This window comes from Aotus nancymaae, unplaced genomic scaffold (genome assembly GCF_030222135.1).
Source record: "Aotus nancymaae isolate 86718 unplaced genomic scaffold, 86718_ANA_hifiasm-v0.15.2.pri h1tg000014l, whole genome shotgun sequence".
Taxonomy (NCBI): Eukaryota; Metazoa; Chordata; class Mammalia; order Primates; family Aotidae; genus Aotus; species Aotus nancymaae.
The window spans coordinates 82,644,681-82,670,250 of record NW_026988425.1 but is presented as its reverse complement, the minus strand read 5'-3'; the positions used below and the strand labels follow the sequence as shown (position 1 = coordinate 82,670,250).

The 25,570-nt window shown below is 37.4% G+C and overlaps 1 long non-coding RNA gene across 1 annotated transcript in view; it reads right to left on the bottom strand.

Annotated features, from left to right (window-relative positions):
- Positions 1-24,773, bottom strand: part of LOC135274881 (uncharacterized) — a 45,443-nt gene extending 20,670 nt beyond the window's left edge. Inside the window, exon 1 of the long non-coding RNA XR_010342610.1 lies at positions 23,960-24,773. This is a non-coding gene — a long non-coding RNA (uncharacterized LOC135274881). The remainder of the gene's footprint in view (positions 1-23,959) is intronic.
- Between the last annotated feature and the right edge of the window lie 797 nt (positions 24,774-25,570).

The window sequence follows — 25,570 nt, the reverse complement described above, 5'->3', positions numbered from 1 at the left end:
ATTTAAAATGTATTTCTGTAATGCTATCCAATCCAAAAACCTTTGACATCATACTTATAAAAATTACATCCATAAGTCCGGCAAAATTTTATTTGTAGGTAAAGTCAGAAAATTCACAGGTATCATTTACTTTCTGCATGGGTACAAGTTTTTGTAGTCCTAAGTAAAACAGAATCACACTATTCTATAGAACGATTTCATTTCTAATAACAGCATGAGAGACAATAGCTTCCATAGATGTTTTGACTCCATTTGACCATGACAAAGATCTTTCAGGTTCTCCTTCAACATTTCAGATCAGCATTAGCCCAAGTATTGTCAAGAGGAAACTATTTTTTTTTTCAATTCCTGAGTATTCTGATTCCACTTTTAAAACAATATTTTTTCATTTTGGAGACAATAATAGCTTAAACTGAATTAAACAGAATAGTGCTTGATTCTCATCCTTGGTCTAGAAATACTGTGGTGGAATATATCCAGCCTGAGACAAACAAGATGCCAAGTATTTTCTAGAGTAATCTAGATTTTCTAGTCATCTTCTAGAGTAGATATAAAAGTTTAAAGAGGAGATGAACTAAACAGAGGAACAAATAGGCTCAGTTTATGATTCCTGTGTAGAATAATAAAACCCTTTATTCTGAAACAGTCTGGGGCAGAGACTGTCATGACGCCCTGGATAGTTTATGGTGGAAGGAGGAAGGTGTATACTTGTCCTCAGCCTGCAGACCCCTCAGTTGTTGTCAGGGTTCAGGTAACTACAGATTCTGTTGTGGAAAGTAAGAACAGACTCACGGTCTGGAGTAAGATTTGATTTTGTCATCTAGTAAGAAGACTACATGCAAGAAGAAGTCATGTGAGCACACACACAAGTCAAAGTTGGATGACCACACTCCCAATTTCTTGGCTAAATTTGGTAAATATGCAATCCACCTTTACATCTTAAAGAGGGAAGAAAAAAATAGTGGATTTTTCTTTAGGTATGTTAAGTTATTAGGCAAGCCAATCAAGGCAAAATATTGTAACACTGCCAAACTTCAAGAGCTATTTGTAAAGTGAACCTCTTTTGAAACAGGTCATAGTATTTGTCTGGAGGAAATAAGTCTTAAGGGTATATCTGTTTGTAAAAATGCCATCCTTTCCTCTAAATTATAAAATCCATAGTTCCATCTGTTATAGGGGATACTTTCTTCTTCAAAATCTCATTAAAGATACAGATACTTGCTCCCCCTCATTCAAATAATAAATTTCAATCTTTGGGATTGGGGTTCAAACATCTCTATTTTTAACAAGCTCCCCATGTCATTCTGATGTGTTTGAGTTTAAGAACCACTCTTCTAGACTTCATTATCAAAAGCAGTAAGACTAAATACTTTTTATGGAAAAGAGTTTAAGGCAATCAAGGGTGAAAAAGTAGAACAACTGGTCTTATTTAATAATCACTTAGCTGGAGGACTGGCAGATCAACAATGAGATGCCCAAATTACAATACCATCTGTGCAGGAAAGCATTCTTTAATAAGTCTTATTACCACTTGTGGAAACCTGATAAAATCTCTGTGAAAGAGTGGAAATATTTCAGAAAAGCAATTTTATTTACCAATTCAAGTGTTATTTGTTGAGCATCAGGTACATGCTAGGAGCTATGTTAGGCACTAGAATTACAAGGAAAAAGTTCCTTCCCTTTAGGAAGTACTTATTGTAAAAAAATCATTTTTAGGCTTCAGTGTGGATAAAAATCACTTTGCATGCTTCTTGTGAATACAGACTCTTGGTATCTGATTATGAAGAATGATAGTATAATTAGTAAGACACAAAGTAAGCCAATACTTATAATGCATGTGTAGGTTTTGAGATATACAGGCTGGGCATTGGTGGCTCACATCTGTAATCCAAGCACTTTGCAAGGGAGATGTGGGAGGATCACTTGAGCTCAGGAGTTCGAGACCAGTGTGAGCAACATGATTAAACCCCATCTCTACAAAAAAAAAAAAAATATATATATATATATATATATATACAAAAATTAGCCAAGCGTGGTGTTGCATGCCTGTAGTCTCAGCTATTCCGGTAGCCGAGGCAGAGGGATCACTTGAGCCTGGGAGGCAGAGGTTGCAGTAAGCCATGATGGTGCCACTAAACTCTAGCCTGGGTGACAGAATGAGACACTGTCTCAAAAAAAAAAAAAAAAGATATACAGAGATGTCATTTGATCATTTGATCACCTATCCAGATCAAAAGGGAAGGGGAAATATCAGGGATAGTTTTTTTGTAGAAGATGATACCAATTTGAATTCCTCAATGAAAATTAGGAGCTTTCTAAATGAAAAAAGGTGGGAGTCAGGCAATGGCAGTGAATGGTGAAAAAATGTACCATACATTAGGCACTAAATCTTATGTCTGGATGTAGACGTTGAGAGTAAAGTACAGTCCATATGGGATTGGGTAAATAAGCAGGAGGGGAGCATCACACACTGGGGTCTATTGTGGGGGGCAGATAGGGTAGGGACAGAGGGGAAGAGGGAGTTGGGGAGGGATAACATGGGGAGAAATGCCAGATACAGGTGACGGGGGGATGGAGGCAGCAAACCATATTGCCATGTATGTACCTATGTAACAATCCTGCATGTTCTGCACATGTACCCCAGAACCTAAAGTACAATAAAAAAAAAAAATATATATATATATATAATAAGCAGGACTAGGTTATGAGGAGTCTTGTATCCTAAAGAGTTTTAACTTTACCTAGAAATAAGTGGTGAATCATTAAAGTATTTGAAGTCGAGTTTGACCTTGTCAGAAATGGGCTTTAGAAAAAGCATTCTGATAGTACTGAATGAATGGGTTGGGTAATTCAAGAAAGGGGGAATAACAGGAAGGTCAGGTAGAAGGTAGGTAGAAGGTATTTAAAGCAAGGAATGTGAAAGCCTACCTTAAGGTAGTGTTGCTGGAGTGGAGAAGAGAGAAAGGAGAGATGCTAAGGTGATTAAATTGATGAGACATGAAGAAAAAGGTGGGGTGGGGGAGTGAAGAGAAGAAGGTAGACTGAAGGATGACTTCCAGGTTTCTGGGTTGATTCCACTCATCTCATCTCCTTAGTGATAGTGTTTCCTTTTTTTAATTGGAAAGAACTTCCCTTTGTCATCTTTGTGCTGAGTACTTTGTACTTAAAGTAGCTTATCATTTGTTGAGTGCTTATATTAATTATTACTTACTTAATGCATAGTAAGCATTACTATGATAAATACATTATCTCACCATAGAAGATGCTGTCAATGTCCTATCCATATCCCCTTGGCTCCATCTAGAAGTTACCTGAAGCCTTAGTGTGACAGTTCCTGTAAAAACAAAGCTTTCTACCTCAAGCCATGGATTTTCTGTGAGAGGGCTTTCTCAGTCTCTGGAGTATCCCTGACCTGTGCTCAGGGGAGGCCAGAAGTGTCTGGGATGCTTGCCCGGGAGAAATTCTCAACGAGTGAGGAATGGGAGGTTAAGGATAACCACACTTCTCAGCTTCCCAGCCCTGTGATGAAGAATCCCTGGTAGGATTTGGCCTCATCTGCACACAGCAGGTATGTGCTTGTTAACTCAGCCATTATTGGCTTTTTCCCCTTCCCTGTCTCACATCATCACACTCTCACTTACCAAATAAACCACTTACACTCAAATTTTCATCTCAGATTCTGCTTTGGGGGAAACCTAAATTAAGGTACTCGATCCTTGATTCAACCCAATGAGGATGGTAAGAACTATTCCTACCACCACTTTATATGTGTGTAAACTTATGCTTGGAGAGGTTAAATCAATTATCCATATCACTTAGCTGGTAAATCCTAAAACCTGGATTAAAATTCAAAGGCTGTCATCTTAACACTATGATATATTGCCAGTCCTGAATTCCAAGATGCAAACTAGGCATCATTAGTTGTGGAGTGAAAGTCAGAGGAAGCCTGTTTAGTGCCTTTTAGGCAGCACTGAAACTGACTACTCTTTTCAGATTTCAATTATTATTATTATAAAAGTTAAGCCGGAGACCTCCCTGCCAGCACAGCTTCCCTTTCTTCATGCCCACTTTTGTTGGTCGAAAATTCATTGTGTCGTTTCTTCCCCTTTTCTGAGCCTGGTAGTAATATAGAATTTAGAAGCTTGGCAGGTCATTTTTGAAGAAGGTCAAATGTAATCACATAATGGCAGAAAGTGATATGATGCATCAACCATTCTTTTTTTTGAGATGGAGTTTCACTCTTGTTACCCAGGCTGGAGTGCAATGGTGTGATCTCAGCTCACCACAACCTTCACCTCCTGGGTTCAAGCAATTCTCCTGCCTCAGCCTCCCGAGTAGCTGGGACTACAGGCGTGTGCCACCATGCTCAGCTAATTTTTGTATTTTTAGTAGAGATGGGGTTTCACCATGTTGACCAGGATGGTCTTGATCTCTTGACCTCATGATCCACGCGCCTCGGCCTCCCAAAGTGCTGGGATTATAGGCGTGAGCCACTGCGCCCGCCCCAACCATTCTTAATTCTTTTTTCTACTTGTCAGATTTGCCTGGGGCACTTTCTTGGTTCAGTTCCTGGTTAAGAATTTGAAGCAAAATTGAGTGATGAAAAAGGCAACTGCTACTTGAGGTCAAGAAAAATAATATGCCCAGAACCCAGAAGCAGGTCAGACTTTTCTCTCCTTGTCTATAATGTAAATGATTCACATTGAAGGGAAGTACAGAGGAGAACAATGGAAAGTGGAAGATCTAATCTCAGTTCCTTCATGAACTAGCAGACTGACATTAAACAAATCACTTAACTTCTAAAGATCATGCCTAGGCAGAGTGGTTCATGCCTATAATCTGAACACTTGGGGAGGCTGAGGCAGGAGAATCACTTAAGGCCAGAGGTTCAAGACTAGTCTGGGCAACATAGAAAGACCCCATCTCGCTAGGCGCGGTGGCTCACGCCTGTAATCCCAGCACTTTGGGAGGCTGAGGCCAGTGGATCACGAGGTCAAGAGATCGAGACCATCCTGGTCAACATGGTGAAACCCCGTCTCTACCAAAAATACAAAAAATTAGCTGGGCATGGTGGCGCGTGCCTGTAATCCCAGCTACTCAGGAGGCTGAGGCAGGAGAATTGCCTGAACCCAGGAGGCGGAGGTTGCGGTGAGCCGAGATCGCGCCATTGCACTCCAGCCTGAGTAACAAGAGTGAAACTCCGTCTCAAAAAAAAAAAAAAAAAAAAAAAGTAAGACCCCATCTCTACAAAAAATTGTCAGAAAAGATCTTGGTTATCATCTGTAAGAATAATTTCAAATACAGATGTTCTGTAAGTTCTTTTCTAGTTTAAACATTCCTGTGGTTCTATCAAGTCCTGAGTTAGAGTTGCCTGGATGAAGGAGCCTCATCTCCAAGAACATTGGTCCACTTTCCTCTCTGCACATATTTTCACCTTCCTAAGTTTATGCTTTTTCCTCTGATTTTCCTTCCATATATAATAGTTTGTCTTCTTATAAAATTTCAATTCAACTTTTATAATTTCTTGTCTTAATGACTGCAGAAATAATTGTGCCCTCCTCTGAAACCCTAAGCATTTATTATCACACCACTCATCATATGGCACTTAGCATTTATAGCACAAGAAAACTCTGCAAGAGACATTACAGTAGGAATAGAGTACATGATTAATTGCCAGAGAAGTGGTTTGGAGCATAGTTCTCAACATGTGGTGGTCAAATCACATTGAGTTTCTAAGACTCTACCCCTTTCTCTTTCACTGATCTGACCCATGCTAGCATGTCACAACACTGCAGGATGAATATAATTAGTATATAAATGAATTCAAATACCTATGTAGGCCGTAAGGCACAAAGTAAAGCAGTACAAAATTTGCAATAATAAGTGGAGGGACTCTGGCAGAAAAGGATAATATAAGTGCCACCTAAAGGGGGCAGCAGTGCCTTGGCTGTGAGGGGCTACAGCACCCTTGTTGATAGATCTTCAGTTCTTAAAGAAAAGTCAGAAATCTAAAGTCTTTGTTCTTTGTTCCTGAATTTTAAATGTTAGCACCAAAATGAAACATTTTAAGCATACTGTCTATACATCTTATTTAGCTTTCCTCAGCAAATTGCAGTCTGGTTTTTCCAGTGAGATTGCTTTCCCAAAAGGTATCCTTATATCAGCTTTGTGATCCAAGGCAGATAATTTAACTCATTTGAAATGTTCATTGCAGCACTGTTTACAATAGCAAAGACTTGGAACCAACCCAAATGCCCATCGATGATAGACTGGACAGGGAAAATTTGGCACATATACACCATGGAATGCTATGCAGCCATAAAAAACGATGAGTTCGTGTCCTTTGTAGGGACATGGATGAACCCAAAAACCATCATTCTCAGCAAACTGACACAAGAACAGAAAATCAAACACCACATGTTATCACTCATAGGCGGGTGTTGAACAATGAGAACCCATGGACACAGGGAGGGAAGCATCACACACTGGGGTCTGTCAGGGGGAACTAGGGGAGGCCCAGTGGGGGTTAGGGAGTTGGGGAGGGATAACATGGGGAGAAATGCCAGATACAGGTGATGGGGTGGAAGGCAGCAAACTACATTGCCATGTATGTACCTATGCAACAATCTTTCATGTTCTTCACATGTACCCCAAAACCTAAAATGCAATTTAAAAATATATATATACACACATATACAAATTAACTTGTTTGAGTATCAGAGCTTTCTTACCTATAACATCAACCTCATAGGATGTAGGTAAACAGAAAATGAGAAAACTCCTTTAAAACACAGTACACAAAAGTTAACATGAAGTACTCTATAAATGTTTGTTCCTTAGTGCGATGTTTGCAACCTTAGTGCGATCTGGCTTTCTGCGTCAACATGGCATACCTTTACATACCTTTGTGCCATCTCTCCTTCTGCCAATGCACATTCTTTTCTCCTCAGCCTCTGAGTTTTAACTTCTTGAGTAATATACTTTCTCCAGTTGAGTATAAATTTCTCGATGGTAAAGACTATTGGAGTTCTGCTCCCTCATTTAAAAAAATGATCTTATTCTGGAAAATTTCAATTGTATCAAATGTAGAGAGAATAGTATAATCAATACTTGCATACTCGCCCATGCTCAACGATTTTCTTTTTCTTTTTGAGACAGAGTTTCACTCTTGTTGCCCAGGCTGGAGTGCAATGGCTTAATCTCAGCTCACTGCAAACTCCACCTCCAGGGTTCAAGCAATCTCTTGCCTCAGCCTCTTGAGTAGGTGGGACTACAGGTGCCCACCATCACACCCAGCTAATTTTTGTATTTTTAGTAGAGACAGGGTTTCATCATTTCAGTCAGGCTGATCTTGAACTCCTGATCTCAGGTGATCCACCCACCTCGGCTCCCAAAGTGCTGGGATTACAGGTGTGAGGTATCGTGCCCGGCCCCTCATAAATTTTCAATGCATGGCCGATTTGGTTTCATCTATACCCTCATTAACTAATTCTCCCTGACAATGGATTATTTTCGAAGCCTGTTGAAGACATCACATCATCTCACTTGTAAATACTTCAGTAGTTACACAGCTTTTTAAGGAATGTGTGAGAAAGAAAATGATGCTGTGGAAAGATTATGAATGATAATGGGGACATAGAAGGCAAGTAGGAGAGACAGACTAGTAATACGTATCCTAAAAAGATGAAGGTTCTTTTCTTTCTAAGATTTAATAATTTAAAATTTCTGTATATGCCAATACTAGATAGCTTGAACAAAATATGTGGGCATGATCTGGCCATAAGAGGCCGTAAGTGTGCAACCTTTGCTATAAATAATAAATGAGGTAAGGGGAAATCAGCAAGGGATAGAATCATAATAGTGGCAGTTTAGAGGAAGGAATTCTGTCTCCAATTGCCAGGTAAACTTGTGAATTTAAAATGATTTCTACCTTAGAGTTTGCATAATTAGAAAAAAATTTAGAATACATTTTGCATATATCTTGGTTGATAATAGAAATTCTGTGACTATTTTTAATTAATCCATTCTGGCTACCAATACCAATATTTCACAAAATGTGCTTTTGTTGAGGTTACCAATTTTGCCAAGCCCAGCTGAGTTGTCCAGTTTCTCCTATATGGTTTTCATTCAGCATGACTGGTTTTCTTCTGTTTTTTTTTTTTTTTTTTCTTGTTTGTTTGTTTTTGTTTTCTACTACATTGGTCATACCACTTAACAATATGTTAGCTGCTAACTTTGGTCTTGAACTCTCTCTTTCTCTCTAATGTAAAACATATACATATATATATATACACGTATATATATATATCTGTATGGTTTTCTTTCTTCTACATGGGTCACACCTCTTACAATATCCTAGCCTTGGTCTTGAACATTTTGTGTGTGTGTGTGTGTATGTGTGTGTGTGTATATATATATATATATATATATATATATATATATATGTATCACACATACATTTTCTAGTTGATTTTGTCTAGTTACATAAGTATTATTTAAATATTGATGACTCAAATTTATTCCTAGATTTCACCTTTCTCTGAAGCTCTAGACTCTTATAAATAACTTCCTACTTAACAGTTCCATTTATTGATTTATTTATTTTTGAGATGGTGTTTCACTCTTTTGCCCAGGCTAGAGTGAATTGGTGCTATCTTGGCTCACTGCAACCTGCGCCCCCCAAGTTCAAGAGATTCTCCTGCCTCAGCCTCCTGAGTAGCTAAGATTATAGGCATCCGTCACCATGCCTGGCTAATTTTTGTATTTTTGGTAGATTCGGGGTTTCGCCACGTTGGCCAACTCCTGACCTCAGGTGATCCACTGCCTTGGCCTCCCAAAGTGCTAGGATTACAGGCATGAGCCATGGTGTCCAGCCCCATATAGATTTTTTAAAGGCATCTGAAAACTTATTGTTCAAACTCATTCCCCATTTCTGTACCCATACTTTCCTTCCAGTCTTTCTCACCTCTGTAAACGGCACCACCAACCACCTAGTTGCTCTAACCCCAAAACTAAGAAAGTTATTAATTCTTTCTTCCCCAGCCTCCTTCAATCTTGTTTTATTCATTCAGTCTCCAAATACTACTTTGCATATGTCCAGTCTTCTCCCTTCCCATGACCCCCACCTTAGTATAAGCCTCCTCCTTCTGTATTCTGGGCCACTAGAATAGCCTCCACTGTGCTTCCATTCTTGCCCCTTGTCTACTTTTCTAGCCAACTACTTTCTTGTCCCTCTTAATTAACAGAATCATTATTAAGTTAGAGGCAGCAATATTTAAAATGCATGTTTTCCAGACTCTCTTACAGTTACAGGTGGCCATCTGACACAGATATAATAAATAAGGCAAGCAGTGACAATGTCCATAAGATTTTGCTTTATTTTTACAAGTGCTATTCTTTCCTGCTTCTGTCTTTCTCCCTCCTCCATAAGTAAGATGAAAGAAAAACAATGAAGACATTTGTTGAAACTTAATGCCTTTATCGATGATGTGAGTGACTTCTTAGCTGAATCAAATGATAGTTTTTAAATATTGGAAGGCTATTTCCTTATTTGTTCATGTAATGAATAATGTAATGGTTACTAACTTGACATACTTTTAAGTTTAATCTGTATTATTAACATTTTCTTCATCATGTTCTTAAATCTAGACAGTTGGAAAAACAACAAATTAAGCCCTGATTTGTAGCCTTTTCCAGTATCTGAGGTGTAAATACTCTCACTGATTTAAATTCATCAATATAAGGTCACTGAAGATGCACAGTGGTGTGGTATTATAGTATTATATAGTATTTCCACCGTGTGTGTGTGTATTAGGTATAAATAATTTAAAAAACATAGATAACAGGAAAATGTAAAATAATTAGAAAATGGTAATTTTTTAATATTTATTGCTTTTGAGCTTCATATATTTAATTGTAAGTTTATATAATTTAATTTTTAATAGTATACCAGCTCACAAATTCCTGAAGTTTTAAAAACTGGCTCTTCTGAGCTGACACAAGTTAGCTCAGCATTTCACTGATACTAGCACTCTCTCTGTCACCGGATTATGCTTTGCTTGTTCTTACCTCAGGACTTTTGCTTTTACCCTTTCTCTGCTCTTGAGTTCTTTACAAGCCTAGATCCTGATCTCTGCTCAAGTATTATAGAGAGGCCTTTCCTGACCATCTGAACTAAGCAGCTTTACTTACTCCAACTTTATCCCATTATTCTCTTCATTAAGATTGAGCCATTAACAGTCCTGGAAAAGCACGTAATAATATATGGCATTTACTTATTTGAATAGATGACTCATGCTTATGGCAAAAAATTCAAACCAAACAAAAGTATATCCAGGGGGACTTCCATTTCCAGGAAGATGGAATAGATACACTTTTCCCAGTACAACAAAAAACCCTGGGCATAATATACAAAATAAACGTATGAAGATTCTGATTAGTAAAGAGAAGGCAGAAGAGGTGAGAACTTCAGGATCTGAAGAATGACATGATAGTGAGTTCCTTAGTCTTTGTTTTTCCTTTTCCTGTCCCAGATGGTATTGGCAAAGCTGGCAACCTGGAAATGCCAATGGTCACAGATAAAAGAAACTCCCAGCAAAAGTCGGCTCCCTTGAGTCAAATGACCAGGATAAGGGCAGTCTAGCAAGACAGAAAACTTTGTAGAAAATAACAAACTTACTGCTGCCAGACGCCAAAACTATGGCTCCATAGTCACTCATACCAGTGAAGGCCAAGTGGGGAGATTTGAACTTTACCCAATTACAGCGTTATCCTCCTATATAGTCTTTCCTCCCTGTAGATAAAATTTAAGATATTCAATCATGAAATTGCCTTTAGTTCCATAAACTCAAACCAAAGCCAAATCCTTAAGGTATTTTTTACACATTTTCATCAAGTTATCACACAAATTTGCTGCTTTCTCCCTTGCAGCAAAAAATATTAAACCCAACTTGTTTAACCATAAGTACTTCTGGAGATCTTTGGCTGAAGAGCATTGACAATATGAAGTGGCTCCAACCCCTTTCTATTACTGTTTTCTAACTCAAATGATAGTATGTTAGATACATTGTACTTTCTTTTATTTCACTTAATGATATATTTCAAACATATTGCATATTAGAACCTATAGATCTACCTTATTGCTTTTACCAGGTGCATAATAATTTCACGATATGAATGTAAATGAATACATTAAACCTGCCTTATATTAATGAACATTCAAGTCTTTTTCCAATCTTTTCCTCTTATAGTCTACATGAATAGCTTTGTACATACTCTCTGTACAAGTACAGGTATATCTAAAGGATAATTTTTGAGAAGTATAAATGCTAGTTCAAAGGGTACATGCATTCAAAATTTTGATACATACTGTTTCCAAGTTTTCCAAAAAAGTTGCCCCAAATGATTCAACCATCTGCAATGTTTAAGGAAGCTTTGTCTTGCTACACTTTCCATACTAAATTTGTATTACCAAACCTAGATCTTTGCAAATTCACTGGGTAAAAATTTTTATCTCATAGTAGTTTGAATGTTCATCTTATTTTTAGAGATGATGTATGAGTTCTATGTTTAAAAAGGATTTGTAGATCTTTTTATGTGAGCTGTCTTTTCCAATAGTTGTAATATACACATGCATTATATATAATAATATATAATGTATATGTTATATAAAATCTGTAATCTTTGTATCTTCTTATTTACTCAGTATCTTACATTCTATTGAATCTTATTGCAGGGTTTATTACATAGTTTGGAAATATATGTACACATTCCTTCACCCTATCTTTTGCAAGCTACTACAGTGATTTGTGGCATCTTTTATCAACATTCACAAAGTTTACCTTTACTTTATTCTGATATTGACTGGTTTGAATCCTAAACACACTTTTTTTTTCAGTGTTTCCTTTCTCTTCTAATTACCAGTCACCACAGTCTACCCTTCAGTAAAAATATCTTTTTCTTCTTTTAATGATTATTTCTTGTTCATTTCATAGCCTAGTTCTGCCTCCCTCCCACCTTCTCTTTCTCTCCTTCACTCTCCCTTCCTCCCTCCATTCTTCCCCCAACTGTCTCTCTCTTTCTATCTAATCTGTTGCCACAGTAATAACTTATATAATTAGATGCCTTGATTTGGGAAGGAAAGAGAGAAAATTTTCAGAAACATTATGGTTTATCAAACTAAAAGAACCATTATTTTCCTCCTGCTCTTGATGTTGCCTTGATGCTATATGTAGGTGGTAGCTAAAAATAACCTGATTAATATTCTCCTCTATGTTGTATTCACTAGCATGTTTAGTGCCTCATTATTAATGAGAATTTGTCAAAAAATGCAAAATTCTTTGTTTCTGACTGTTGTTAATAAGAACACCATTTGTGTTCACAGACATCCTATGAATCTACAAATATGCACATATAAAGACAACTTGCTTGATTTTAAGAAATATGAAGCCAGACAAAGAATAGATGGTAGAAAATTTCTTTTTCTCTAGCCAAGGTTCACAAAGCAGTTTCAGGACAATGCTAGCTATTAAGTATCCTGATTTGCAGAGTATAACTGAGATTAAGATACCATTTTCAGTTTTACACAATGCTTCATAGGAAAGCTTTCAATTTGTCAAAATAACTCAGAAAGCTACATTGCTCACTTTTTAAGTAGAAAAGACCTTCTTAATAGTTACAGTTTCTACTTCATTTTCATTCTATTTTTCAGCATATTCTGGTCTTGAGTATTTTGCTCTTTCTGGTCAATAGTACTGGAGTTTACCTGCATTTACTGTCGGGACACAAGGTGTGAGTAATCTTAGACCTAAAAATGACTAGCTACGTAGCCCTTGGCTCTGGGTATGAGAGACCCCTGCTCAGGGTCCTATGCTTTGGAGCCACTCTGGTCCTTCTTTAGCTGCACCCCTCCACTATGAGGTGAGGAGCCTCTGGGACCTAATGAGATATGCCCACCTAAAGCCCACAGTGCTCCCTTTCAGAGAAAGCTCCAGGTACTCGGATCCTCAGAATTTTCTGCCCAAATGGCTCTGAACTTGCTGCTGGTGCTTTTGTAAGGCAAAGACCATGCCATAGGAGTGTATAACCCCAAACCCAAGAATGACCCAAGGGTGCCGACAGTGAGAACAGAGCTTGGATTTGCAGGTTGGAGTATCCTCACACAAACACTGAAGATCCCTCTCAGTGTAGGACAGAGGTGGATGAAGGCAGTGTTGGTCTGGCTCTTCTCAAATCACCAAGACTCAGTGTGAAACTCCAAGGAATATGGAGATTCTAACTTCAAAGCTGGACTTCAAGTCATTCTAAGCTATGTTTATAAAAGGAGGAGGATAGAATATCTTTTATTGAATACTTTGCTAGCTTGATTTATACGTTTTAAATATTTAGACATATGGTATTTTGGTCTTCATTGCACTATCCACAAATGTTAGGGAAGTGCTTTGCACTAGATTATGTATCCTCCTCTGTTGGGTCTTTTTTATGCTAACTCCAGGTTATTCGTTGTTTTCACCAAACTATTCAGGAAGAGTAATTTTCAGCATCTCTGCTTCTTTAAAAGGGGAACTAATATTCACTGCTTGCCTTGTATGGACACTTTGTAGACATTAGCTCATTACATCTTCATAGCAACTCTATGAAGTGAATGTAATTTCCATCACAGATTCAGGAATCTCAAAAAGCAAAGTAACTTGCCTAGGATTTCACAGCTAACAAGATAGCTACTTGACTTCATCAAGCTCTCTACCTCCTGTCCTCTTTTCCCCATACCTCCTGAATTTTAGTAGATGTTCTTACTTCACATTTTACTATGAAGGTTGAGGCCAGGTACAGTAAAAGTCCCTAAATTATGTCTTCTTTTGAAACCTGTATTCTTTTGAAAAGTATGTCTTCTTTTGAAAAGTGTCTGTTCATGTCCTTTGCCCACATTTTAATGGGGTTATCTTTTTCTTATAAATTTAAGTTCCTTATAGATGCTGGATATTAGACCTTTGTCAGATGCACAGTCTCTATGTTTCTTCACCTACTATCTTCCTTTGCTCTAGTTGATGAAGTAGATAGCTTCCTTCTCATTATTTAGGTAACTCTTCCAATTTTGACTCAAAGATACCTAATCTTATCAACTTTCTCTTTTCCCCACTTCCATCCTCAACTTACACTTCTCCATGGCTTCTTCTGCCTCAGAGTCATTTCCAAATCTAAAGGAATTTTGAAAACAATTTTCTTTGACTTGTTGATGTCTCTATTACTTCCTTTTCTCCTTCTCTTCAAGTCAAATTTCTTGAAACTGATGTTAATTTTCATTACATCATTATTCCTTGATCCTTTATAATCTAGACTATTTTCCCTGGTTCTACAAAAATTGCAACCAAAGGCCCCATGAAAAACTAAGACTTTTTGGTGGATAACATATCTAGTAAAATGCATAAAGTGGCTAATCCTTATTTATTTTTTATCTAACTTTTAAGTTAAGGGGTACCTGTACAGGTTTATTATATAGGTAAACTTGTGTCATGGAGGTTTGTCATACAGATTATTTCATCACCCAAGTATTAAGCCTAGTACCCATTAGTTATTTTTTCCAATCATCTTCCTCCTCTAACCTCCACCCACTGACAGGCCTCAGTGTGTATTGTTCCCCTCTATGTGTCCATGTTTCATAATGCAGCTCTTAATTTTAAGTGAGAACATGTATTCGGTTTTCAGTTCCTGTGTCAGTTTGCTAAGGATAATGGCCTCCACCTCTATCCGTGCCCCTGCAAAGGCCATGATGTTATTCCTTTTTAGCTGCATAGAGTTTCATAGGGTATATAATATTTAATGGGGTATATAGTATAGTACTTCATGGGGTATGTGTACCACATTTTCTTTATCTAGTCTACCATTGATGGGTATTTGGGTTGATTCCATGTCTTTGCTATTGTGAATACTGCTGCAATGAACATATGTGTGCATGTGTCTTTATAACAGCACAATTTATATTCCTTTGAGTATATGCCTAGCAATGATATTGCTGGGTCATACAGAATTTCTGTTTTTAGGTCTCTGAAGAATTGCCACAATGCTTTCCACCATGGTTGAACTAATTTACACTCCCACTGATAGTGTATAAGCATTCCTTTTTCTCTGCAACCTCACCAGCATCTGCTAGTTTTTGACTTTTTAATCGTAGCCATCCTGACTAGTGAGAGATGGTATCTCATTGCTGTTTTGATTTGCATTTCTCTAATGAGTAGTGATGTTGAGCTTTTTTCCATATGCTTGTTGGCTACACGTATGTCTTCTTTTGAAAAGTGTCTGTTCATATCCTTTGCCCACTTTTCAATGGGGTTGTTTTTTTTCTTGTATATTTAAGTTCCTTATAGATGTTGGATATTAGACTTTTGTCAGATGCATAGTTTGCAAAAATTTTCTCCCATTCTGTAGGTTGTCTGTTCAGTCTGTTGACATTTTCCTTTGCTGAAGTGCACTCACCTTAAATGAACAGTTGGATGATTTTTACATGTGTACACCCAGGTAACCACCACGCAGATCAAAATACAAAACATTTCCAACATGGTAAAACTCCATTGTGTTTGTTTTTAGAACATATATCATCACTACTACTTCCATCCCTGCCTGTCCAGAGGTAACCACTACTCTGATTTCTAGAAACATTGTTTACTTTTGCTTTTTGTTGAACTTTCGATAAATGGAATCCTATACTACATATTCATTGTGTGCAGTCTTTTGTGTCCGACTTACTTCACTTAAAACAATATGCATAAGGGGCAACCTGGTTGTAGACTATACCAGTAGTTCTATTTTAATTTTTTTCTTTTATCACTGATACTATCCATTGTATGAATATATCACAACTTGTTTGTTTTTCTGCCTGTTAGTGGACATTTGAATTGTTTCAACTTGAGGTTATTGTGAATTAAGCTGTAATGATCAGTCTTGTGAAAGATTTTTGCAGGGACATGCACTTCTCTTGGGTAAATATCTGGAACTGAAATTGCTGTGTCATAAGGCAAGTGAATGTTTAACATTAGAGAAAGACAGACAATTTTACAAAGTGGTTGTATCCTTTTGTACTCAGCAATTTTGAGAGCTGATCCACGTTCTTGCCACCATTTGATATCGTTATTCTTTAAAATTCTTTTTCTTTTGAGATGGAGTCTTGCTCTGTTACCCAGGCAGGAGTGCAGTGGTGCTATCTCTACTTACTGCAACCTTCACCTCCCTGGCTCAAGAGATTCTTTTGCCTCAGCCTCCCGAGTAGATGGGATTACAGGCAGCCTGGCTAATTTTTATATTTTTAGTAGAGTCAGCGTTTCACCATGTTGGTCAGGCTAGTCTCGAACTCCTGACCTCAGTGATCTGCCTGCCTCAGCTCCCCGAAGTATTGGGATTACAGGCTTAACACCCATGGCTGACCTAAAATTTTTAAAATTTATTTTTAGACATTTTTGTGCCTGCATGACATTACTTATTGTGGTTTTAACTTGTAATTACCTAATTATGTTAAATACTTTTTCTTATGTTTATTGGTCATTGAGATAGCCACATTTGTGAAGTGCCTGTTCAAATCTTTTATCCATTATTGTTATCAGATGTTTAGTCTTTCTATAATTGATTTGTAATGCTGTGTCAGATTTGTGTATTGTAAATTTTTCCTCCCAGCATGTGTCTTGTTGCCTTTTCATTTTTGTACTGTTGTCTTTGATGAGCAGATATGTAAAGTTTTGATAATGTCTAAGTTTTCAAGTTTTAATTTCATGATTGGGGCTATTTAAGTACTATTAAAGAAATTTTCTTTGCCCCAAAGTCATAAAGCTATCTCCTTATACTTTCTTTCAGAATCTTTACAGCTTTTTTCTTTTACGAATAAGTATATGATTCATCTCAAGTAAATTTCTGTGTATGGTGCAAGGCAGGAATCAAGGTTCATGTCTTTTTGTGTGGGTTATTGTTGTACCTGGTTGCTGCAGCACCATTTATTGTAAAGGTCTTCTTTTTCCCATTGAATTGTATTGGTGCCTTTGTAGCAGATCATGTGGACTGTGTAAGTAGGGCTATCTATTGATAATTTTTCTGTCCTTTGTCTAATGCCATGCTCTTTTAATAACTGTGCCCTACTGATTTTGAAAAGCAGAGTCCTTTTCTTAGTCCTTTCTTCTCATCTTATGTCTAGTATTTGAATTAGCCGGCAACCCACGTTCTTTGTGGGGAAAAACATAGACATTGAAGGAGGGAGATTTGTCTTTAAAATATAGCTCAATCACCACATAATGGCAATTTAAGATCAAGGGCCAAGTGTGAGGAAAAAAATATCTGGAACTTGAAAATAAGGCCAAAGAATGACTGCATGTCATACTGGAGTACTGCTTAATAGATATACCCAATGCCTATTTTATTCTCCAGGAGATATGCCTTTGATTTGTTCTTTGCCATTTATTAGAACTAATACTGTGTAAAAAGTTAACTTGTACATTTTTGTCCTATAGGGATGCAAATAATTTTTAACTAGCAGGGAATATAACTGCAAAGGCTATAGTTTATTTTTACCTATAGAATATTAACTTGTATGACATTGTAATTTAGCAAACTTATTTCAGTTTATAAGTTTAAACATATTTTTTGTGACAGGCTATGTATACTCAGTTTCTCTAATTTTTCTGTAAGCCAGCTTTACCATCATGCTTGTTTTCCCATTAAAGAGACAGACACTGGAGACCTATTCATTCTATAATTATATGATAATCATTCTTTAAATTTTGAAAATTATACTTTGACCATCAGTGAGCAGTTAAATGTTATCACAAGAAGTTATGTGAACTGGGTGACTGTTGATGTCATTATCCAAGAATGAGAATATATAAGAATTTTCTTTCTTTCTTTTTGATACCAAGCCTCACTCTGTCACCTAGGCTGGTGTGCAGTGGCATGATCATGGCTCACTGCAACCTCCACTACTCAGGCTCAAGTAATTCTCCCACCTCAGCCTCCCAAGGAGCTAGGACTACAGTCCTGTGCCACCACACCCGGCTAATTTTTGTATTTTTTTGTAGAGAAAAGGTTTTGTTTCCCATGTTACCTAGGTTGATCTCAAACTCCTGAGCTCAAACAATCCACTCGCCTCAGCCTCCCAAAATTCTGTGATTATAGGCATGAGCCACAACACCAGGCCATAAGAAGTATTTTTAAGGAAGGTAACAACTTTTGTTTTGTTATATTATACTCTGAGGTGGAAATGCATGACTCACAGATGAAAATATAGGTTTGAAGAGTGAGAACAGAGGGCCAAAGGTAAAAAAAAATTAGAAATTTTGGAGTTATCAGTATGTAGGTGAAACTTAGCAGGTGACAGTACCTAGGGATAACATGAAAGTATTAAGGACATAATTGTGAATTAAAAAATTTAGGGAATGGATTTTAAAAAGCCATAGAAGGAAATTAGGAAGGAGTAGTGAAAAGCAGCCATGAGAGCAATTTTAAGGACTGAGTGGTTAATGTGCAGATGTGACCCAGGAGACAACTAGGATGGGAATTAGAAAGAAGCAATTGAACTTAGCAATTAACAAGCCTTTGGTAACCTAGTAAAAGCATTTTCAATAGAAAGGTGAGGCTGTAAATCAGATTTGCTCTGGGTTGAGAGATAATGAAATATGAAGAAATGGATGCTATAAATACAGATTAATGTTTCAGGAAGTTTGAATATAAAACCTAAATCAGACCATACTAATTCACTGCTTAAAACAACTGGCTGATGGATTTCCAGTACACTTGGAATAAAATTTACCCCCTCATCATAGTCTTTTAGGCTGCATATGATGAGGACTCTGGTTTATCAATCTGACTTCTTGTGCCATTTTGCCACTCTCATTATGCAGCAAACTTACTGTTTTTTTCTTTTCCTCAAATATACCAGCCATTTTCCTATATTAAGGACTTTGCCTTTGCCATTTCACCCTCTTGAGACTCTCCCTCCAGATATTTGCAAGGCTGGAAGGACAGCTATGAAGGTGTACGGTTCAGATTGCCCTTCAAGAGAACCTGCTGTGAGGAGCAGAGTTAACACCCTCTAGTGGCAGTGACTTCTGTTATGCATCTCAGCATTCATACTGAGGTCAACTGCATCCAGCCAAGGACTGAGCACTATCACTGGGGATGATCAGCGAGGACACCAAGCTGGGCCATTCTTGCCCAAGGTAGGACTTCTTTAATAGGCAATTTCTACTTTGGGGCTCTCATTGGCCTGATTGAGACTTTCTCACAACTGCGCTGCCTATCCAATCCTCTTTCTTTCCTGATCTCCTTTCCCAGGTGCCAAAACTGCACTGTGGTTTGAAGCCTCTCCTGCCTTCTCTTGCTTGCCACACTTTTATCCTTCACAGGTGTTTTCTGGTCTATTTTAAGATGAATCCTATCTTGTTATCTAGAGCTTCGAGGACCTGAACTGACATAGCTGGCAATCACTTAATATCTCAGCTCAAATGTCACTTTCTCAGTGACCTCAAATCTATAGTACTCAGTTCTTGGTCACCTCCTAATTCTCCTGCCTTAGGTCCTTTATCATGGCAAAAACCACAATTACTTTTGCACCAACTCAAAAAGAGATTTAAAGGATATTACAACCAGATAAAATGTCTTGTCTCGGATTAGATATTGGTTTGGACAAAACAACTGTAAAAGGTATTATATAGACAATTGAGGAAATTTGAATACAAATTAGGAATTAGATGACATAAAATATTACTTATCCTTGTATCCCAATTTTTAAAGTATTTTTGTATACCATTTTAAAGTAAATTATAGAGATTCTGAACATTTCACCTCTAACAGTTTGCATTTCCAAAAAAAAATTTTTTTCATAAAGTATTCTTACAGTGCCTGAAAAAAGTTAATATTTCCTTTATATCCTCTAATTCCTAATTCATATTCAAATTTCCTCAGTTGTCTTCATGATGCCTTTTATAGCAGCTTTGTCCAAACTAGTATCTAATCTGGGACAAGACATCTTATCTAGTGGTAATATCCTTTAAATCTTTATCAATCTAAGTTACTGCCTTTCTCTTGCACTGGCTTGCTGAAGGGAATGGCCAGTTCCTGAGGAATGTTTTACTTTCTGAATTCATCTGATTGTTTCCTCACAGCCTATCTTAATTTTTTTTTTTTGAAAGTGGTTCCTCTGTTTCCTATATTTTCATATTCTCAAACTGAGACTCTCTACCCATTATACAGCAACTCCCCATTCTTTCCTTCATCCAATCCCTGATAATCACCATTCTACTTTCTGTCTCTATGAATTTTTCTATTCTAGGTACCTCATATAAGTAGAATCATATAGTATTTGTCCTTTTGTGTCTGGCTTATATCATTTAACAATGTTTTCAAAGTTCACCCATATTGTAGTATGTATGAGGATTTCATTTCTTTTTAAGGCTAATATTCCATTGTATTTATAGACTATATTTAATATATCCAGTGGACATTTGGGTTGTTTCTACCTTTTGGCTGTTATAAATAATGCTGCTACAAATATCGGTACACAACTACCTGTTCTAGACTGTTTTCATTTCTTCTGGGTATATACCCAGAAGTGGAACTGTTGAATCACATGGATCACATGTGTTTTTTGAGAAGCCGCTATATTGTTTTCCACAGCACCTCTACCATTTTACATTCCCACCTGTAATGCACAGGGTTCCAATTTCTCCATGTTCTTGCCAATATTTGCTATTTTCAGATGTTGTTTGTTTGTTTCTATACCAGCCATTTTAATGGATGTGAAGTGGTATCTCATCAGATTTTGATTTGCATTTCTCCAGTGATTAGTCATATTGAATATCTTCTCATGTCCTTATTATTCATTCATATGCCTTCTTGGTGAAATGTCTATTCGAGTCCTTTGCCTATTTTTAAATTTTTTTTTCTGTTGTTTAGTTACATGATTTCTTTATACATTCAGAATACCAGTCCTTTATCAGATACATGATTTGCAAGTATTTTCTCCCATGTGGGTTTCTTTTTCACTCTCTTCATAGTATCTTTTGATGCTCAAAAGTTTTTAGTTTTGGTGAAGCCCAATTTATCTATTTTCTGTTTTGTTGCCTGTGCTTTCCACTGAAAGTCTTTCCTGATCCCTTTCTCCAGTTGCCATTGTTCTCTCCAGAGTTAACTGCTGGTTACATAGCTTGGTGTGTATTTTATTTATATAAAGATATTTTATTTATATAAAAATGTGCATTTGGGCCAGGTACAGTGGCTCACACCTATAATTCCAGCACTCTGGGAGGCTGAGACAGGTGGATCACCTGAGGCTGGAAGTTTGAGACCAGCCTGACCAATGTGGTGAAATCCATCTCTACTGAAAACACAAAAATTAGCCAGGCGTGGTGGCACAGGCTCGTAGTCCTAGCTACTTGGAAGGCTGAGGCAGGAGAATTACTTGAACCCGGGAGGTGGAGGTTGCAGTGAGCTGAGATTGCACTGGTGCATTCCAGCCTGCTGGGTGACAACAGGGCAAGATTCTGTCTTAAAAAAAAAAAAAAAAAAAAAAAAAAAAGCACATTTGTATAGTCAGATCTATTGTTCTTTTATGGGTTCTAATCTTAGTAATTATGCTGAAGAAGTCTTTCTGAATTCTGAGATAATCAAAATAAGTATATGTTATTTTAAGTTTTTTATAAACTTTTAATTTGTCTTGATTGTATTTTGATACAAAATCTTTTTTTTCAGATTTTTTTCTTTTTTCAATGATTATGCCATGAGATACAAAATCTGAAATGTGGATCTAACTTTATTTTCCCAGTGGACTGTAGAATACATTTTGTCCAAATGAAGTTTTCCTTCCATTCTACATTTTTATTAAAGTACTTCATGGATGTGGTTTTTATTAAATATAATTCATAAGGGTAAAAGTCACCTTCCCTATTATTTTCCATTTTTCATTTCAACTGTAAAAGCAGTTGTGGGAACAAAATAAAGAATTTAGAAAATCACCTGTCATATACCATTTCTGAGTTCCCAAAGATACACTCCAGCAAAGTAAGAGTGAAACACAGTAACAGGATAAAGATGTGAAATATGAGGAATGGTGGCTTTAACCAAAGAATCCAATTGTTGTTTGACAGATCTAAAAAGCAATTGGTCTCAGTTGGAATAGGAAATCAGTATCTCATTTCCCAGAGGTAATCCATTTTAAATACTCTAACAGTCTCATCTTTTTAAAGAAAATAGAACATTTTTTAGAGCAGTTTTAGGTTCACAACAAAACTGAGCAGAAATTTCAGAGCTCACATGTATCCTCTGCCTCTATACTTGTGCAACTTCTCCCCTACTATCAATATCTTGCATGAGGGAGGTACATTTATGACAACTGATGAACCTACATTGATGCACTATTATCACTCGAAGTCCATAGTCCGCATAAAGATTCACTTTTGGTGTTGTACTTTCCATGGGTATTGACAAATATATAATGAAATCTGTCTATTATTATAGGATCATATAGAATAGCTTTTACTACCTAAACATCCTGTGCTCTGCCTATTCATGCCTCCTCTGCCTGATCCCTGACAGCCACTGATCTTTTTGCTGCCTCCATAGTTTTTGTCTTTTCCAAAATGTCACATAGTTGGATCATACAGTATATAGCCTTTTCAGCTTTGCCTTCATTTCTTAGTAATATGCATTTAAGTTCTCTCATGTCTTTTCATGGCTTGATAGCTTTTTTTTTTTTTTTTTTTTTTTTTTAACTGATTTCTTTTTATTTTTTTGAGACAGTCTCACTCTGTCACCCATGCTGGAGTGCAGTGGCACAATAGTTCACTGTGACCTCGACTTCCTGGGCACAAGCAATCCTCCTGCCTCAGCTTCTCAAGCAGCTGGGACCTCAGGTATGTGCCACTGTGTCTATTTAATACATTTTTCTTGGGCTGGGCACTGTGGCTCACATCTGTAATCCCAGCACTTTAGGAGGCCTAGGCGGGTGGATCACTTGAGGTCAGGAGTTCCAGACCAGCCTGGGCAACATGGTGAAACCCTGTCTCTACTAAAAATACGAAAATTAGCTGGGTATGGTGGCATCTGCCCATAGTCCCAGCTACTTGAGAAACTGAGGCATGAGAATTGTTTGGGCCTTGGAAGCAGAGGTTGCAGTGAGCCAAGATCTCACCATTGCACTCCAGCATGGGCAACAGAGCATGCCTCCATCTCAAAAAAAAAAAAAAAAAGCTTTTTAATTTTTTTGGTAGACATAGGGCGTCTCACTATGTTGCTCAGGTTGGTATAGAACTCTGAGAACTCCAGGCCTCAAGTGATCCTCCTGCCTCTGTTTTCCAACACACTGAGTTTACAGGTATGAGCAACCATGCCTGACCTGTTTTTTCCTTTTTAGAGGTGAGTAACTGTCTATTGTCTGGATGTACCACAGTTTATCCTATAATCTACTGTAGACATCTGGGTTGCTTCCCAGTTTTGGCCATTATAAATAAAGCTGCTATAAACATCTGTGGTCTTTTAAATATTTCATCTTTTGTTTCTAATAAGTTCACTCATTTTCTTTAAACATAAGTTCTTAACTTTTAAAATTTGTATTTCTAAGGCTAAGCTGCCTAACTCTATTTGTGGTGACCTATCTTTGTCTTGTTCTTTTTATATTCTGTCAGTTGCCTGTGTCTTAGGGTGAGCTCTCTGGGAAAGAGATTATGAGACAGATTTCCATAAATGAGGTTTATTGGGGAAGCCTATCAGAAACAAGGGGCTGACAAAAGCAGAACTGGGCACAGGGAGAAGTTAAAACATGGTGCTGTCAAAACAGAAGCCTCAGCCAACTGGATGGGGAACCATCAAGTTGGAGAGGACCTTCAGAGTTCCCTTGAATTGAGGCAAGGAACTCAGCCCTTTTTCTTCCACGCTAACCAGTCTTTGGATGTGTTATACAAGGAAGTTTTGTAATCTTTTGCAAGACACATACCTTTGGTGGAGGGCAATTTCCTGGGGGAACTAAATTGTGAGTTTTTAGCAGTCAAAACTCCTGGAAACTGGGGATATAAGTTCCTTGGTTCTGAAATGAGAAAGGTAAGTTGTACTTCATAACATTCACTGCAGCTTGATATTGCATTATTTTAGTTTACATCATTTTTAAGTCATAATTTTCTTATAAAATTTTAGTTTTTTTTTCAAAGACTTTCTAATAACCTTTTTTTTCTTATAAATACTTTCTTCACCATGTCACTGAGTATGTTCATGTTCTCTTTATCCATTTCTATCTACTGCGTGGAACTCATTCAATTTTTCTTCTTGAAAACATTCCCCTAGTTGTCTATTTATTTTAGGCCAGTTGCTTTCTAAGCCTCTGTATCTCCCCCTTTTCTCTTTCACCTTTTATGAGATGTATTCATTTTCTATTGCTACCATAAGAAATTACAACACATTTAGTGGCTAAAATCAACACTCACTCATTGTGTCACAGTTCTATAAGTCAGAAGTCTAGGTACAGTGTGGCTCAACTGTGTCTTCTGCTTAGGGTCTTACAAGGTGTACCAAGGTGTCAACAGGGCTGAGCTTCTTTCAGGAGGCTCTGTGGGGTGAATCTACTTCCAGGTTACTCAGGTATTGACATAATTCAGTTCCATAGTTTTGTAGAATTGGGGTCCTCAATTTCTTGCTGGCTGTTGGCTGGGGTCCCCTCAACTTTGAGAAGCAGCCTTTATTCTTTGCCTCATGATCTCATTTCATTTTCAAAGCCTATAATTGTTGCTTGAGTTATTATCTATCTCTCTCTCTCTCTCTCTCTCTCTCTATCTATCTATCTATCTATCTAAGACAGTCTTACTCTGTTGCCCAGGCTGAAGTGCAATGGCATGATCTCAGCTCACTGCAACCTCCACCTCCCAGGTTCAAGCAATTCTCCCGCCTCAGCCTTCTAAGTAGGTGAGACTACAGGCACATGCCACCATGCCTGGCTAATTTTTGTATTTTTAGTAAAGACAGGGTTTTGTCATGTTGGCCAGGCTGGTTTCAAATTCCTGGCCTCAGGAGATCCACTCGCCTTGGCCTCTCAAGGTGCTGGGATTACAGGTGTGTTACCATGCCTGGCCAGAGTTCTTATACTTTAAATCTCTCTAACCTCTCCTGCTTCATTTTTCCTGCCTTTAAGTGGAAGAATTTCTCTGATTTTTAGCACTCATGTGATTAGACTGAACCCCCTGAATAATCCAAGATAACCCCCTATTTTAAGGTTGATAACCTTAATTACAACTACAAAGTTCCTTTTTCCATGTAATGTAATATTAATAAATTTCCAGGATTAGGACATGGACATGCTTGGTGGGTCATTCTGCCTGCTACACTCTTGTATTTTACATCTATCATATTTTTGGATTTCATTCTTACTTTTCTGGAGTACATTTTCAGACAGAGTATATGATGACTGAACTTTCTGAAATCTTTATTATGTACTCACACTTGATTTTTGTTCTGACAGGAAATAGAATTCTAAGTTTAAAATAATTTTCACTTACAATTTTGAAGGTATTGTCTTTCGGTATCTAAAGTTTCTGATGAGAAATCTGATACTAGCTCA